This window comes from Chaetura pelagica, unplaced genomic scaffold (assembly GCF_000747805.2).
Source record: "Chaetura pelagica isolate M959 unplaced genomic scaffold, ChaPel_1.0 scaffold328, whole genome shotgun sequence".
Classification (NCBI taxonomy): Eukaryota; Metazoa; Chordata; class Aves; order Apodiformes; family Apodidae; genus Chaetura; species Chaetura pelagica.
In genome coordinates, this window is record NW_009954216.1 from 14,488 (window position 1) to 33,882 (window position 19,395).

Below are 19,395 nucleotides of genomic sequence, written 5' to 3' on the forward strand. Positions count from 1 at the left end.
AACCTGTGAAAGCACTTCAGAAGGAAAACATGGAGAGGAAGAAGGTATCTGTAGCTACTGGAAGTGGTTCTACCACCTTCTGACAAGGCAGGAGACCAGCAGATAGCTTAGGCTATTCACATAGTGGCTCTTCACATAGTTTAATTCCAGTGCTTCACCACTCTTCCCCTTGGAAAGCATTTCTTAACATCCTACAGAATATTGATTGCCTTTCCAATAGAATATTTCCAGAGTTTAGCTAAAAACAGAGCACCATACAAAATACCCATGATTCTTCTTTAAAAGATTTGCACCTTGGACCCTTTTTCCCAGACAAAACCTTCTACTGCCCACACATGCAGTTTCTAACCCTCTTACAAGGATGCTAAACATCATGCAAATAATTAACCAGTGTAATTGGGCATTTAACACCATACCTGCAAACTTTGTAAGCCATGAAAATTTATGGTTTAATAATGGGATATGGGTTCAGTTTGATGTGTAAAATATAGCACTGCAATGGAAAAAAGTGTAAATTTTCATGGCTAACCAATTTTGCAGGTGTGGTGTTTCACACTCCATCACCCCATTTAATCATTTCTATGTTTGTTGAGATCCCAGATGAAGATCATTAAGCAGATCATTTATGAAGATTATTTTAAATTATTAATATGTAATCTTAAACTGTCCTACTGTAGCTCAAACTGCATTTTAGGTGCATTACAGAGGAATTCCAGTAGAATCAAAATTAATTGCTTTTGGATTTTGGCATGAACAGAAAATATGAAATCATGTTTAGAAGGAAGATGGAGAAAGAGGGGAAAAAGGATACTCAAATTTGATGCTCAGCCCAATCAATGAGATTCCAGACTATAAGTCACCATATCTACCTGCCTTGTTTCCATCTAATGTTGGTGAAATCCCTCATTTTCTTGTAGTCTCACTAGGGGTTTTATCTCCAGCCTATCCTCTGAGAAACCCCAAACACACCCAGTGCTCCATCAAACAGGGTATACACAGAAAAGACTTCTTTATTCAAAGGTCTTTTGAATCAATAGAAGTCTTCCCATTGGTTTGACTAATTTTTTTTATCAGGTTTTTATACTTTCAGGAGCAGAAGCTTGTTTCTCCCACAGTGAAAACATTTATCAGAGAGCAATTTTTCATCTCTGAGCTCAAGCAGTGACTAGTCTGGAGTCTGAACTTTGATACCTGCTCCAACAGAAAAGCAAGCTGTGCCAACACCTTCGGTTTACAAATCACTGTCAAGCTGTCAAACCAATCAGGAATTCAAAGCACCAAAGACCTTTTAAACGCTGCCAGTGTTCTGTCATGAAATATATTTAAATATTGTGAAGCTTTCAGATTCAATGTCATTTCTTACAGCAAAGCATTACAAGGAATTTCTAATCAGTGTGTTCTATTATTTTTCATTTACTGAAACTACAAACCCCACCATTTTTAAAATTAATCTCAATATTATTCAGATTCCAGTTAGACAAGAACCACTTTTACCATGGTGAGCATGACAGTTTGCAGACCTTTAGATAACACTTGGTACCAGGGTTGTCCCTCATAGATGAAGAGGCTAACCAGCATTCTCAAGTGAGTCTTTAAATTGAATAAGATACTATTAATGTGTTACAAAAGTGTATCTGATGGTATATGTAAGGATAAAGACAGTTGAAAGGAAATCCATAAGCTTGGAATCAAGGATCCTGGTAAAGTGACATCAGGACTGATCCAACAAGAGGCTACATAGAACTGCTGCACCCCTGTGTTGCCTAAAGCTCTTGGAAGGATTCAGAAACTGGCAACAGTGACCAAAAGCACCTAACAATGAGCAAACATCCTCATCCTCCTTCCCTGTGTATTCCCCCTTTTCTTGCCACCCTAGTTACTCTACCTCAACTGTCCACCATCAAAGCAGTTCCTTACGCAGATCTCCCAACCCACCCAGCTCATCCCATCACAGCAGATGGAGGCACAGCTGTTGCAGCAAGTTCTCCATGCCTTATAGAGCCTCAGAATCATTTAGGTTGGAAAAGAAGTTTGAGATCATCGAGTCCAACCATAAATGCCTGGTGTGAACAACAGCTTCAGAAGAGACACACATTCTTCACACATTCTTCAAAGCTCATACAGAAACAAAAATGCTAGAAGGAGTTTTCTAACATAGGAAATTTCCAGTCAGTGAAACATTTTAGTTATTGAATCTTCCTAGAGCAGCTGGAGAAGGGACCTGCCTGTCAGTGTTGTGCCCTCCGGTGTCCCATGGGTGTGAAGGACAAGTGCTGAACCCGGGGTGGAGAGAAGCTGCAAGGACACTCGTATACACGTGAGAAAGGAATACAGGAAAAGGCAATTTAGATGATGTAAGGTATTCCTTAGATTTGGTAAAATGCCAACAAAACCTCAGTCTGCAGAGGAGCCACGTGGAGGGAGGGACATGTCTGCTAAATGACATGCAAAAGTTATAAATTCCAGCACACCAGTTTGTCTAAAAGTAGAATTTATGCTGTATTCTATTACAAGTAGATATGGTCAGCTCTAGAGCATGTCTGCAACAATAGCACATTGCTCCACGTGGGGAAATGAACACCGGGATAACATGAGCAAATCCTATTTTAACAAAAATTTCTTGTGGACAAAATTGAAGCCTTACATTGAACATCTTGCCAGTCTGCTCCCAATACCTGCAACATTTGAACTGGTATTTGTCTGAGTAACAACTAAACAAAAGCCAGCAGGAGCTAAGGAAATAGAAAATAAAACAAATTGCCATAGTAAAGGCAAGGTGAAAGCTCCCCCCTTCCAGCTGTCCACTGCAGCCTCCATGTCTAAAATACGGTCTCACGTTGGCCATTATATCCCCTGCCACATCCAGCTCCAATGGTAATTGCATTTCAGGGCTTTAGTGATATAGTGGGATCCTGTGATGTACAGGATTATAAATGAAACACCTCGTGGCAAAGCACTTCAGTAAGTGCTTAACTTAAGCATGGAAGTTGTTTCACCCACATGTTGGGCTGGAGGTTGCAGTTGTTTATAACGCTCGGACGTGCAATTGGATGTAGCTCTTTGGAAGGCCTGCAAAACCTGGAGATAAATAACAAGTCTGGTACTTCAGAGATGAAATATTAGCAGCATTGAAGTTACTGGGAATCTTGCAATTGGTTATACTTGAGCCAAGCTTCCACCCTAATTCTTTCACAGCTTTTGAAGTTACCATAAATAAGGGTATTATCGGGGATCATGAAAAGAGATTACGAGAGTCACAAAATAACTATCCAAGTCAACAAAATCTTTTTCCCTTGAAATTTCTCCACCAACAATAAATCCTGTATTCATAGGAAAAGTGGCACCTTCTCCAGAAGAACTGTTCTAATGTGTCATTGCAAGTTCAGGGAAACAAAGGACATGTAAGATATCTGCCCAGCGATCCACGCTGGTGTCATTTTTCCAAGTTAAGTCAGAAGTCAGCATCTCACAGGCTCAGTTATATTCATAAAAAGCATTTCTGAGAATTGAATGTTGGTCTATTTATTTATTTTTTTTAACAATATAGGAAAAGATATTTCTGAGTTGTCCCCATTCCTTCTCCTCACTCTGAACTTCAGAAGTTCTAGTAATTAGGAATTGCATCAGTGTTATCAAGTTAATATGTGTTGATTTCTGAAAAGTCACAACAAGGAGGTGACAACAGGAAAGCACAGATCTAGTGGTTCTCACCAGAATTAAACTGCATCTGCCAGCACCCATTCTGCTGCAGTTCTGTCAGGTGTCAGCCTGTCAATGCTTCTGCTATCCTGGCATCAGAAAGAAAAGTAAATCACAGAACACCAGGTTGGAAGGGACCTCAAGGATCATCTGGTCCAACCCTTCTAGGTACTACATTTTTTAACCTGAGATGGCTCAGAACTCAAGTCTCATTGTCACAGGAAGATTTAAATTTTTTTTTTCCTCTGGTTTGATAAAGACTTTTCTTGCTACCCTGAAGAACATTTCCAAGCAGCCATGCTCAACTCTGTTCACTTTTCCTTAGGGATTAAAGTAAGCACAGATTTTTAAGTTATTATTACTACTTATTTAAAACCCATCAAAACAGTTCTCAAAAGTTGTGTGAGTTGTGTAAATTATCCTATTTATTTTTATTTATTGAATCACAGGCTGGAAGTTTTCATTCAGGTAAAATTTCCATTATCTCCCCCTGGCTGGACCTTCTGCTGTCTGTGTTTCTCCAAGATCTAAATGGTTGCCAAGATCTAAACTGGACATTGTAATCATCAGATTATTCATTTGGCTCCAACTAAGATCTATTTCTGAACATCATTTCAGGATGCCAAAAAATGTTCCTGAAGAAAAGCTTTTATTACTGCACTATCAGGTCTTTTCCTCCTTTAATAAATTACTATATTCCATGAAAAATATCAAAATATAACATGTTTCAGCAAAAAAGTTAGTGATTGATTTTATCAACTGTGCTCAAACCCACTGCAAAGGCATCATCAAGCAACAGAGAAGCCCTGGGCTCCTTTCCCATGTGCCACAGACATTCCTGGCTAGCTAAGGAGTGTATCACAAATGAAAGTGCCCTGGGGAATCACCTACTGCCACCTCTGGGTGGGTGGACATTTGTCTGTGCCCTTCCTGCTGCCTCAAGGGTTTGCAAAAAAAAGTCCCAACTGAGCAGAGGCTACTGGAGAGCTGACCTTAATTTCAATAAAAGATTAAAAGTCCAAGCTTTACCCCTCTTCTCAAATTTGCAACTGTATTTCACAGCAGCTGAGATAGAAAAAAAAAAAGCAAGTACGATGTAATTTTAATTATTTCTGGTAATTATAAAGAGAGTGCAAATTAAGCCACAAAGCATCCTTTATTGAATGTCTCTGAATACAAAGATTGTGCTTTTTGTTTCTTTCTAGTACTGTAGCCTCTGTGCTTCAGATGAGAAAGCCTTAAAATAGTACATCATCTGATGCCTTTTTTTTTCCCCTCTTAAGTTGGAGCAACGAAACCCACGATTTCTCTCCAGGCTTGCAACAAAACTATAGATTTCAAATACACTTTCCTCTTTGCAAACACCAGAACTGCCTTGCAGGAACTGCATCCTAGGGATCAGAACATTTTGCCAGCAGCTCTAACACAGTGTTTGTAGCTGCTGGAATTAGTCCTTCCATCGTTACCTTTTTTAATAAAGAGATTAAATACTGCTGAAAATACTGCAACATTCACTCATGAGAGAATTAGGCAGATGTCTCTGGTTCTGGGTATATTAAAATTTGTGCCATCTGGATTAAATCCAGTCAAAACAATTAATTAATTGCAATGCAAAAGCTATAAGGTAAAAATGAGTCTGATGGATTGTCCCAAAACTTCCATTTTCTTCCTTGGCTTTGGCAAAAGTATCTTTGATTTAGAATTGCACCAGTGACATTAGAGCTGGGTGGAAGGCTCATATTTCCTTTTATCTAGATTAAAAAGGGGGTTATTTACTTTAGATTAATCAAGTGACTCACCCTGTAGAGCAGGGGTGACCTGAGGCAGCCAGGGAGCAGCAAACCAACCTTCCCAGCCCCCCTCTTTATGTAATAATTCATCTGAAAAGTGACAGAGCCGGGTAAGAGGCTTACACAGCGATGACGTTTTCATTTGCTAAAATATTTTCAAGAAGGATTTGTTCCCCAAGCACCCAAATATACATGCAAGAGGAGCAGCAGTGAGGGAGCACTGCTGGAGGTCCTGCTCTCCCAGTGGGGTTTCGCATCACCCCATCTGGGCCCAGTTTGTGACATGTGCCACCATCACAGGAGCCACGCAGCAGGTTTTTGGCTTTTCAGTGAGACCTGGAAAGCTCTGCCCTTCTCCTACAGAGCTGATCTTCTGCACGACACGTAAGAATGCTAGCCTAGCTGAACCCTGCAAAGCGTTCACCCTGAAACCTAATGATAACCACGCCTTAAGTCTTTCCTAGCTGATGAATTAAAGAGGACTTTGTTTGCTGTCTCAGTGAAGACAGGATGGTACTGAGGTACGAGCAGCAGTTGCTTAGCTAAGGATGACAGGGAAGGGAAAGGAAAACTTGTCCCTGATTCATCATCTTCCCAGAAATGTCATTAGTCCCAACACCAACAAAGTTTCTCTACTAAAACCAGGAAAATCATCCCTCTGTGAACAAGCTCCGCACCCAACATGTACCGTGCAAACCATCAGTGTTGCAAATCTTAACAAATCAAAAGGATACACTGTAAGGAGCTAAAAAGAGACGTGCTGACACAAGGCACTACTCAGTCACATCCTTCCCGAGTAAACACCTTAACTGCCAAAACTGTTGAACTTCCCCGAGCAGGAGGCGCTCGGGGATGCGCAGATTTCCGCCGCCTTTCACACGTCACGCGGAGCGTGGGTGGCTTGGGCTGGAAACACCTTCTGTCCTGAAAGCCTTGCACTTAATCAGCTGGGTGAGGACAGCACAGCTTCCTAGCATTAAACTGGTAACGGGTTTGGCTTTTTTTCCCCACCGGGATGTGAGCAGTTGGTTCCTCATCAAACTCGTTAACGACCGTTTCCAGAAGCTGCTCATGAAGCACCTGGAGCTCCTGCCCTTCAGAGAGGAGGCAGAGAAGCTTCCAGAGCCACCCAGCCTGGGCTGCTGCCCCCACAGGAGCTCTCCTCACTGATATACAGACAGTCTTGTGAGCATGTAGCAGAGTCTAGTTTTATTCATAACTTCTGCATCACCCCTTGCCCTCTCTGGTTTGTTTGTCTTGTGTAATGTTCATCTTTTCTTGGAACAGTTGAGAAACAGGGGTGTTTCCAGCTGGTGCTGTGTGCTTCCCAACACCTCTGCACCCCACAGAAATGGTGGGGTCACTGAGTTTCAGTCCTGACTTCTTCCCAAACTCATATTTTATTTCTTTTTATTTTTTTAACTTTTTTTTAGTATTTACATTTTATTATTATTTTACAAGTATCTGTTACTGAAAATATAAAATCGTTTTAGGGGGTTGTTTTGGGTTTTGTACTTTATTTAGTAATAACAGAAGGTGTAAAGCTGCAGTGTGTGTATTGTTCCTACAATGCAGCCTTCTGCCTTTGGAATGTGGCACAAACTCCTTTTTCTGGGCCTGTGCAGGGTCCAGCAATCCCTGGAGACAGCCAGGGTCAGGCTGGTGGACACAGCTTCTGGTGGAATTTAAAAAAAACAACAGCCATTGACCTATTTCATGTGTCAAGTGCAGCAAAGTGAGCCAGCACCAGCTGTGTGATTGAGACAGTGCTGGTGGGATCCCTGCCACCCTCTCCTGCAGACTCTTAAGCAGGGTCCTCAGCTCATGGCCAACAGAAGACAGGGTGTCCTTCCATCTGCAAACACAGCATGATCACTGGGATGACAAACAATGCAGAACTTGGGCTGTTTGTCTTCACTTAAGCCTTCAAAGGTCAGATTTCCATCTATGAAATCCATGTGGCTTCAGTGATGCTGGCTTTCCCTCTCCATGGCCAGCCAGACCAGCAGGAACATATCCCACCTGGAGGTACAAATCCTGCCTGAGTGAGGATTTTATCTCACCAAAGCAGATGCTTTGCTTTATCTGTGTTTGCACAGCATTCAGCTTGTCAGGCACCCATTCCTGGTCAGGCCCGTGAGATGCAACAGCAATATCCCAGATACAGGACAGGGTGGAAAGAAGGAGACTACACACAACCAGCAGGGACTGGGGAGTCTTTGGCCAAAGTGTACGTGTAACCAATCTTTGGTGTCCAGGAACAGTGCACTGGTGGGGCACAGAAACCCTGTATGCAAAAAAAAATCAGAACCTTTCATAGCAAAGGCAAGGAGAGCTGCAAGGCCTTGCTTTGTGACCAAACACACCAGGGCTCAGTCCCAGAATTTCTGTTTTACACTAAGTGAGGTTTAGAGGTGCAACCATCTCACTGCCAGGCAGCAGCTTTCACACTGACCTTGCTGCCACCGACGCCTGCACAAGCCTTTGAAAAGATTGAGTCCAGATTTCCCCTCCAAGACAGTTCTGCTCTTTAATGGCCACTACATTATGTGATCGGGTTCAGACAATATCCTCAAGTGCTTAATTTAGCACTCATCTCATGGCATATTAATTAAGGCTTTGGGTTAGTTTTTCTCCTTTTAAGAGCCTCTGTTGTAAGACAGGTAAATTAAGTCCCTCATGAAACTCAAATGTCACTGACCTTTTCTTTCTAGCCTCCCAGCCAACAGTGCCCCTGATGTCCCACCAGGTCCTTGGTGCCAGCAGACATCCAGCTCCTGACCCTTGCGATTGAACCATCAGGATCTTACTGTGGCCAAAATCCACAAGAGATGTATTACAAATCTTGGAGGCTGAGACTCTCGCTGAGGGGTTCAGAGGCCAGGCAGAAGGGCAGCATCCAGCAGCCAGTTGCTGTCTGGTGGGGCTGGGCAGGAGAGGGCAGCCCCTTGCCCAGCACTGAGCAGGGTGATGGCATCCTTGGCCAGACCACCTGCTCCCATAGCCAGAAATTCTGATTATCCAACTGTTCCCTAGCACCAGAGTTGTGCTGGAAATGTGTAGGAAGCACATATGGGCCCAGCTGGGACATGACTCCTGCTCCAGGCATAAAACCCTCGTTTTTTCTTGTTGTTTTAGGGGTTGGAAGTCCAGCTCTGTGTGTTCTCCATGTAACAACCCTGTCCCACAGCAACACAAACATCATCACAAAGCTGGTTTGGGGGTTGGATTGGGATTTTTCTTTGTTTTCTTTCTTGCAAAAGCTCTCTTGTCCAGCTGTATGACGTGAATCATTCATGAACACAGCAAAATAGTGAGGCAATATTCAAATATCTCATCATCTGCTGCACATTTGGCCCCAGCACAGGCTGGGAAGGGCCCAGCGAGGGTCGCTGGCTGCTGGCACAGCTGTGGCTTCTGCTGGGCTCTGGGAGCATCCTTTCAGTTCTTCACTGGAGAATGCACAGCAGGGATGGGGGTGTGCAGACATGAAATATGGGGGAGATTTGCTTTACATTTCCAGTTCATCAGGGGTTCGTGGAGTGTTGTTGGAATGCAGGGAAGACCTACAGACATTCCCACAACCAAAACCCGTGTGTTTTCCTTCTACTCCTGGTAATACAAGGACTTTTAAATTTATTTATTTTTTTTTCATGTAAATTGGGCCATTTGAAGACCCTTGCAGTATTTCCAATGTACATCTCTCTTCCCCTTGAGGCTGCTGTGGTCTCCTAGTGGCCCCAGGCAGCTCCTCAGACAAGGGATACATACCTGAAGCTGTGAAGTCACAGAATCACAGCATGTCAGGGGTTGGAAGAAACCTCTGGAGATCACTGAGTCCAACCCTCCTGCCAGAGCAGGACCAAAACTAGGGCAAGTCACTCAAACAGGCATCCAGACTGGCCTTGAAAGTCTCCAGAGAAGGAGACTCCACAGCCTCTCTGGGGAGCCTGTCTCAGTGCTCTGTAACTCTCACAGTAAAGAAGTCTTTCCTCATGTTGAGGTAGAACTTCCTGTGCTCAGAGTGGCTGTCTTGACTGCTTCCCTCCTCCTCCTCTTTTTAAAGATTTACAGTCATATTTTTAGCAGGATCTCCTAGGCTCCCGGGTGTGCCCTGGGCTCGTGACTGCTCCAGTTAAAGGAGACTGTTAATTACTGCTATTTATATCTCTCAGTGCAGGGCCCATGGCTGGGATCCCTGCAGAGGGGCTGTGGTCTCAGGCTGATGGTACAGGGTGGAAGGGAGCAGAGGTGAACCCTCCCAGGCTGGAGCTGAGGTGAACCCTCCTGCCCTGCTTTATCCCAGGAGTGTGATGAACCCAGAGCCCTTTGCCAGCTTTCAAGTTCCTTTTTGCATCCAACTCCTATTTCTAGTTCATCATTGATGTTCCAACTCAATAGTCTTTAAGGAAAAGCTTTCAGAGGGTTTATGAGAGGTGGCTGCTGTGGGATGTTGTGCTCATCTCTTATCACATCATCAGGGTGCTTTTCTGCAGCTCATCACTTGCATAAAACAAATGGAGTCTTTCAGAATATGTTTCAGTTGGAAGAAACCTCTGGAGATCACTGAGTCCAACCCTCCTGCCAGAGCAGGACCAAAACTAGGGCAAGTCACTCAAACAGGCATCCAGACTGGCCTTGAAAGTCTCCAGAGAAGGAGACTCCACAGCCTCTCTGGGGAGCCTGTCTCAGTGCTCTGTAACTCTCACAGTAAAGAAGTCTTTCCTCATGTTGAGGTAGAACTTCCTGTGCTCAGAGTGGCTGTCTTGACTGCTTCCCTCCTCCTCCTCTTTTTAAAGATTTACAGTCATATTTTTAGCAGGATCTCCTAGGCTCCCGGGTGTGCCCTGGGCTCGTGACTGCTCCAGTTAAAGGAGACTGTTAATTGCTGCTATTTATATCTCTCAGTGCAGGGCCCATGGCTGGGATCCCTGCAGAGGGGCTGTGGTCTCAGGCTGATGGTACAGGGTGGAAGGGAGCAGAGGTGAACCCTCCCAGGCTGGAGCTGAGGTGAACCCTCCTGCCCTGCTTTATCCCAGGAGTGTGATGAACCCAGAGCCCTTTGCCAGCTTTCAAGTTCCTTTTTGCATCCAACTCCTATTTCTAGTTCATCATTGATGTTCCAACTCAATAGTCTTTAAGGAAAAGCTTTCAGAGGGTTTATGAGAGGTGGCTGCTGTGGGATGTTGTGCTCATCTCTTATCACATCATCAGGGTGCTTTTCTGCAGCTCATCACTTGCATAAAACAAATGGAGTCTTTCAGAATATGTTTCAGTCTGATTACATTTTGGGGTTTATCTGTCGCCGGAGGAGAGGACAGGAGCAGCTAATCCACCTTGGTGTGTTCAGCTGTGTCTGAAGCTGCTTATCCAGCGAGGGACAAGCAGAGCAGGGAGCCCTGGTTCATAAACAGAGCCTGCCTTGATAGATCTGAAGTTGGAAACATCACAAAGTGAGAATTTGGAATTCAAGGAATAGGTAAAATTTCCCAAACAAATGGGAAACTTGCCTTCTCTAAGTTAACTTGCATATATCTGTATATATGGAGCTGTGATTTCTGTAACAAGAAATCTGCTGGTGATTTTTTCAGCATAGGAGTTTGTTTCTGACTTGTTTGTACTCTGGAAATCCTCTGCTCATTGTAAGAGGATCCCTGGATCTCCATCAAAGCTGATTAATTACCCCACACTGGGCAGAAGGCAACAATAAACTTTTTTGAAGATGACAGTTAATACATTTCCCTGGTGTCAACCAGTCTGATTCAGCCTGGGACATCAAATTAATCTGTACTAAATGTGCCCTGTTATGGTCACAATGTCATCATCCACTTGAAGAAAGAGAACCCTAAGAGCAAAGCATCTAATCCTACAATTTTTTACCTCCTGAGGCCTCTCCCAGACAATTTCAGCAGTATCCTTATTAGTGCTGTATTTGTCTGCTGGGAGATGTCTTAATTTACACATCTGCATTGCCACACGGACTGATAGAGCTACAGGGTTTCACCAGGAAGATCCTCTATGGGAGGAAGCTGTAAATAATAATGCAGTCAAGAATTCCCTTCTCTTGTTTTCTTGTTCACTTTATTGGTTCAATGAGAATTGCTGCTTGATATATGGAAAAATAAACTAATTTCTTAAAAAAAGCCAGAATCTTCACTTTATGTCTTTGTAGTCATTCTTTGGGTTATATTTTCCTGGAATAACCAGTTATGAAAACTGGAGTTTGAGACTAGAGTAAGGGCATTTCTCTGGTAGACTGAGTGCTAGATACAGTCCAGTAAGGGTCAGGTAAAATTAAATCTTGGGGTGTCATAACAATTACCTTTTTGCCACTAGAGTTTCTAATTAAGATTATCTTAATTTTGAAATGGTGTTGCATGGGACAGTGACATTGTCAAAGTCAGTTGTGTCATTTCTTGGGGGGATGGGAAGATTTCAGCTTCAAATACTGCTCTTACCTAATAAACTACCAAGTCTTCTGTCATTTTACTAAAATAGGGAAAAATCTGGTATAAAATAGAGGCAAGGATGCAGTAGGTTGCCCCTTCTATTAATGGAGCCATTTTGCCTGAGTGTTTCTTCAATTTTATACATTCAGAAATGGTTAGATACAGCAAAAGTAGAAGGAAAATAACTTTAGCATTTATATTTGGTTTCCAAACTGTTTTAGTTCAAGTCCTGGACTAAGCCTACTTCAGTGACTGACAAAAAATAAGGTTCAGCTTTCATATTCAGCTGTGAATGCAAATGGAGGAGAACAAATGAAAGGAACTTATGAAAGCAATATGAAAATCCTGTCCTTGACCCGTGGAGAGGCAGGAGATGCTGCATGTGGGACTCAACCCTTCTGGCCAGTGCTGCCCTCCCAGCTCTCCCATGCAAATCCTCACCCAGTCCTCACTTCTGTCAGTGTGAGCACAAAAGTGGAACAGACTTTTTCCATGCCTTTCATTATCCACCAGGTCTGTTTGGTGATCTAGCTGGTTTGTCTCTGGTTTTTATTAAGTAGATATTCTTCTTTCTAAAGCTGCAGTGGGGTCAGCCCAGTGCCCACACTCAGTGCCTTGCTGTTACAGAAATCTGCAGCACTAATTCAGCTCAGTAAATTGTCCCAGTGGTTGCAAACCAGATTCAGGGTTTATTTCTGCCTTCTACTCAGAAGCAGTGTCTCTGTGAAGCTGCCCATGCTGCCCACCCTGTGGCTGCAGGGTGAGAGCTCAGGCCTGTCTGCTTGGTCTTCCCCAGGAGCCCTGGGCAGAAGGACTCACTGGTTTGAATACACTCTTGCCCACACCGTTATTCTTAAGAAAAATACTACAGGAAAATACAGCTTTGCAAGTGGCAAAAATGTCTAATATAATCAATAGTTTAGAGGGCAGGATTTGCACTGTTCAGTGTTAGAGAATACCTGGCACGTTGTCTGTGTGGGCTGCAGGGCTGCAGGATGTCCAGCCCAGGAGCAGCACCTGAGCCTGCGACTCACCAGGAGGGTGCTTCTACATCTGCAGGGCAGAACCTGCCCCAGAGGTTTGTATTTCTTCACAAAGAAAATGTGCTTCAGGCTTTTAAAACTGGTGCTACAGGACTGGAGCACTGGAGTGTCTGCTTCTCCAGGTTTTTGCCCAGTGCCGGTGTGGATGTCCTATGGTTTTCCTCCTCCCATCCCTGTGGGATTGGGTCTGTTTGGTCCTTGGCTACACAGTGACTGATCCCAGCCATTTCCCTCACTGAGCAGTATCCTTTGGATAAACCCACGTCACACACTGAGGGCTAAAATTGAACTGCAGAACAGCCACCTATGTCTTCTTTGTAGTATTCTATAGTGTTTAAAACTGCTTGCATATAAGCAAGCAAAACATTTTAAGACTCCTGCTTTAATGAACTTCTGAGAAAGAGTCTTGTCTAGGTATGGTTTAGTTACAGGAGGACAATACTTCAGAAATCTTGTAGAATTAGAAGAGGACGAAAGAGACAAAGGATAAAAAATGCCAGTGAGTGTATATATATCAGTGCAGGTCATACAGCAATCCAGATGTGATTGTAGTGTCGTTTTGGTAGGAAAAGACCTTTAAGATTATCAAGTCCAACCATTATGTGGAGTTCCCAGAAGCTGTTTAGCTCCTGTATTGTAATTCATACTTGTTTTATTTCATCACAATGATTAATTTCATGAGAAGATGATTGATCCACCCTTTGCATGGAGTGAGTGGCCGGAAAGCTGCTACTGCCAGGCAGGGGAAAGGGCATCTCCATTCTGAGGGAGATTTCAGCTACAAGTTTCCCATCTTCTTTTCCTACCCTTCACCTTCCAATTAGCATATTCATGAAAGGGCTGTGGTGGGCTCACCAACCACAGTGCTCTCATGCTGGGCATGAAATCACAGAGCTGCAGTTTGTCTGGGCTTGGGTTAGATTATAAATTAAAACCTCAGGCCACCCTCTTTGAAAAATTCATGGAGGTTCAAATGCCTCTCGGGTGAATCTGTGGTCATGCACTATTATTTCTTATTGCAGGTGTGCAAAATCTACCATTATTTAACAGTTTATGTGCAGAACAAGAGACCTCTCTTTTTCTAATACAACTGCAGCCTGAATTATACACCCTGGCATCCTGCTGATCTTCTCAGTAGCTGATCTGGATGTGGAAGGCAATGTCTGATGGATCAGATAGGAAAATAGTATTCACGAATCCTGGAGAACCACAGCTGCCCAGCTTCAGGCAATGCTGCCACGAGGCATGATTTCACCTGCCAAGGTCAGAGAGAGATACTTGTAGTGATACTTGCATTTTATTTGTTAACGCTTTTTGATAGTATTAAGGCTTTCTGATGCTTTTTATCCTTAGAGCAAACACTGAAGAAGAAACCAGAATAATGGAGCAGAATAGGGAAACATTCCTGTATCTCATGGATCCCTTAGTTTTGGGTTAGCATGAGGGACATGGAGTCATGTTTGTGACAACTCTGCTCTGAGTGTGCTGGCAGGTAGGATTGTATCTTTATTTCTCCAACTCTTAAACATGCAAGAAGGTTGATGTTGTGCTCTCTCAGAGCTGGAATAATGTTTTTTTCCTGGGGATATGGAATGGATTAGAGTGCAGGAACAAACCTGCACCTGCTGCCCATCAGCATCTCACTGCTGGCTGCAGAAGCAAGGATGTGGCTCTCAGAGAACTTCTCTCATCTCTCCCAACTCTGGCCACCATGTCGTGCTGCCAGGACCTCTAGACTTGGTCTTGTCCTTTGAAATTAAAGGGTCAGCATGTCTGCAGGATTTGCCACAGGTCACAGAGTGACAAAGTTAGCTTGTGTGTTTGAGGAGACAATTAATTTGCTGCTATCATTGGCTCTGGAGCGCTGACAAGTGAGCTTGACCAAATGTCACTTCACAGAGAAACAAAAATTAAACCAATTTTAGAATAGAACACAACATTTTTAAATCATCCTCATTTACTGTGTAAATACTGGCCACAATTAACTGGACATTCATCACTTTGGGGAAATAGAGAGTTAGGGATAAATGGGGAGATACTCTGCTCAGTTTGATGGTTCCAGGCAGGAGTTGTGGTCGTAACTTTCCTTTTTCCAGTGATACTGAATTACTGCCCTTTAAAGAACCACTGGAGAAATTCAAATTAGAAAATAATCAAGAGCCTTGGTAATGTGTACATATGGTAATATATAATGTGTTACACAAGTAAGTCAATGTTAGTTTAAGGAAGATCTTTGAAAATCATTCACTGCTAATGCAGCGCCAGATTTTGGTACCATATAGCCCAGAATTCAGCCTTGGACCTTCACGGTGCAATATTTATTTGAACCCACACAACTTTGGGCTCAATATCAATGGGGGAAAACATTCTATTTTTACCCAGAAAAATGCTAACATTTTTTGTGCATGTCCTTAACCCAAAGCAGTTATAAATCTCCCAGTCCTCAGGTGAGTATCTAAATAAAAGTTGGCTACAACCCTGGCAGCATGCAGGGGAGAGCCCACGCTGGCCAGGAGCAGTCACCCTGGCTTCAGGTCCTCAAGGTCACTCTAGGTGGGGTAAAGTTGCAGAGGAAGACCAGGAATGGACTCTGCAGAGTCTCAGGTTTGCAGCTCCCTTCCCACCTGCCTGCTGCAGACAGACAGTCTGAAAGGAGAAAACATGTGTTTTGGGGCAGAAAGAACAGTTTTCAAGCAAGGATGAGAAGAGACTCTCAGAATGGGATGGTGCAATACAGCAGTGATCTTCCCCTGAGCCAAAGGAGAATATTTAATCATATCTTAAAGTTTGTCCAGACTGATGTGAAAAACAAGTTGAATTCCTGAACTGTGCTCTTTTTCCCTCTTTCAGCTGCAGAGGTTTTGTGATTTGTACTAACCTTGAAGACAGAAAACAAAATATGTGCTAATGATATTCCTGTCTCCCAGCTGGTGCTGGCAACTCTTTTACTGCTCTGCAGGACAAGTGGAAGTACAAATGCAAGTACCAGAACCTTGTTGAGAGCAGAGTGTCCCACATTTCAGTCTAACCATTCAAACTACAAGACATGTAATAAAACAGTTTCTGCTCTGAATGAATAATTGAGCTGCTTCTGTGGGGAGGCCTCTGAAGAGCTGTGTGGCAGAACGTGTTTCGAGGCGCTTCTGAAAGCTGTCCCACCTGGAACCCTCCCACACACAGAGCCCATGGTGCTCTTCCTCTCAGCTTGCTTTAATTGCTCCTTCCATGTCTGCACCTCATCTGAATGGTGAAAAAAAAAGCAGCAGGCTACACAAAATGCTGGAATTCTTTTAAAGGTAGAGCAAGATTTCCAAAATCTTGAAGGTCATTGGGCAGGGTTTTTTTTTGTTGTTTGAGAATTCCTTCCATATATCAACATTCCTCCTCAGGATATAAAAAAGGACTGAAGAACACTTTAATGTTTGGTTCTTGAAGCTCTTATGCAGCACATAAAATTTCACTGCTACATCTCCACCACAGAGCAGGAGCTGTAGCCCCTTGCAGAAGGGTCACACAGCTGGGACATCCATCCCAGCAACTCTCCCACTGGCTGCCTTCTCCCAGCCATGGAGCCAGGCTGCAACACAGAATCATTTCTACATTCTGAAAAACATTTTGAGATGAAAACAATTCCCTCTTTCTCCTTGGGGTATAATAGAGAACAATAACAACAACAAAACCAAGGGATAATAGTAAAAACAATAGTAATAATAATGCTGACAGCATTTGTGACATATCAACTCTTCCCAGAGTAAGACATTTTGTCAGAAAAATCCAGGCAACTGGATGCTCACCACCCATATCCTGACAGTGGTTGAATGTCACTTTGTGGTGTTTTAGGCAGCTTCATTAACACACAGCCTCCTATTCCTGGTTCAGCAATTAAACTGGAAGTAAGGTACAGTCCAGCTATTTCTGAATATTATTTATGCCCAAGTTAGAGTCAGAGGAGAGACGTAAAACTCTCTGAAAGCTTCCAAAGATTTTCCTTTCTGAAACACAAACACTTTGGTACTCAGGGATCTTTCACTGTATCCTTGGAGAACACCTGTTTGCTGCCAAGAACAATATGGGAGACCAAAGCAATCAAACATGAGGACAAAATCCACTTTTTTTTTTTTTGAAATGCACATATAATAAGTCCTACCTGGTATACACAATCTTGCTTTTTATCCAAGCAACATATCTACTTTGCTAGCAGGAAAGGTGTCTGGAAGGAAGGTAGGGAGCCTGGCAGTGACCTGCAGCTCTTGTGGGAGTTCAGCTCCCAGCCTTGGTCTGATGCTTGAAAAAGATTTTGCTTCTTCCTCACGTGGTTTGAACATGTGTAACTACCTGGTGCCTGAGGAGCAGATTTTTCAGCCACATTTTTTCTCTGAAAGCTTCAGGTTATCTTTGATTTGTTGTGGGCCCAAAGCACTCTGTGCCAGAACAAATACAGACCTTGACTCTTCTGCTTGGGAAGATGCAGTCATGTTGACCATCCATCCAGGAGAAGGATGTTCTTGTGAAGAAGAGGACACAGCTAGAGTACAAGGTAATGTTGTTCCTGAAGAGTTTGCATGTGTCAATTCAGCATGCAGTTTTCATACCTGAGCTGTCCAATCTGTTCAGATTGCAAGTCTCTCATCTGTGGCACACCCTGCACTCCTCTGTGCTATAAATTAATGATTATATTACTTAAGGCACACAAAAAGAGAAATGAAGTCAAAATATGGTTTTATTATTCATGTTACATGCCATTACTTTGTCTTACTTTGTCTTTGGGGCTTTTAAATGTGATTTTTTATGGCTGTTTGAGTTGAGGGAGAACCCATGAACAAGATAAATCTGAACTAAACAACAAATGCTGGAGATGGAGCAAACACCCCCTACTAGGATTCAGCTGTTTTGTGTTTCAGGAAGATACTGTCTTATCCACGTCCCCACCTTTCCACTGGGCATACTAATGTGTTTTTGACATAATTTGTGCAGAGGCCACCTCCAGAGAAGGGAGCTGTGAAAGGCATGTTACTCTCCTGGAGAGGAAAGGCTGATTTGTTGGAGCTGAGCACTGTAGATCAGGACCATACCTTCTGGGACTGATGGTAACTCACAGCAGGAAGGAGGGATGCCTGAGTTACTGTTGTACTTGTGGTTATTTGGGAATACAATAACAATCCATCATGGAAATATGAGCCACTTCTGAACTAAAAAGGAAACCAAACATTCCTAGGAACAGCACCTGAATTGAATGTGTTCTTCCTCATTCTTTGTGTCATAATTTGATTTAGATGAGACAGTTCCTTCCTTTCTTTATGGATATGATATAATTCTTCCCCAGTAAAATTCCTCTTGAGCTTTTTCTTATATCAGTTTGATTGAGGGATTGAGTAGAGAATTCCTCCACCAGCTTCAATAGCCTTGTATCAAGCTCTCAGGTATTTAGCTGGCCTTTAAGCATCTTCTTTTTTAAAGTTCTAGACAAGCTTCCTGCTAATTTTTTTTATTCCAGCTCCTCAGCAGCCAGTGGTGTTACTTGCTGGTCTTGTGCCATTTCCATAGTTAAGGTTACTAACTCAGAAGATGTAGAATTTTGGGCTTATCTATTAATTTATCATTATCAACATTACATACAACATTTATCAATGTTGTCATTTTTTTGGTTAAAAAATTGCCCGTGAACAGATCATGATTTTTCTTGATTAATGTATTAACCCCAGTGAGTATTTTATAATCTGTAGCTTATTAATGAAGCTTATTTGAACAGAAATTTGGACAAATTTGGCCAGCAGGTCCTGGACTGGATAAGGATGCCAAAGGATATTCCATACCATATAATGTCATGCTCAGCAATAAAAGCTAAAAGGATGGAGGAGAAGGGGAAGGGAACATTAGTCATTAAAGTGTTTGTCTTCTGAAGCAACTAATACATGTAATGAGGTCCTACTTCTTTTCCTTTGTTGCCCCACATGGCCTTTGTTGGCTGGTTGGTTTTTGGTGTTTTGTTTGTTGTTTTTTTTTTTTTAAATTAAACTGCCTTTATCTCCATTACCCATGATTTTTTCATCTTACTTTCTCTCCTTGCCCTGCTGAGGACTGAGAGCAGCTTGGTGGGCACCAGGCAGCCTGCCAAGGCCAAATCAGCACAATAAACATAAGTAAAAGTACTTCATGTGGGGGAAAATTCTGTCAATGACAGATTTCTGTTCATAGGAAGCTTCAGGTGAACGTACAAAACGTGCTTTTGATTTCCATACTTTCTTTAGTTTATGCATTGCTTTATTACTCAACACGCCTCATTAGCAATACTCATGCTTAATTGCCTTCTAGCTTGTAGGACTTGTAAACTCTCTGGTTAACACTGCATCTCTCATCTCAAAGTAACAGTGTGACATGGTTTGACATCTGCTGTTTATTTACTTCAGCATTATC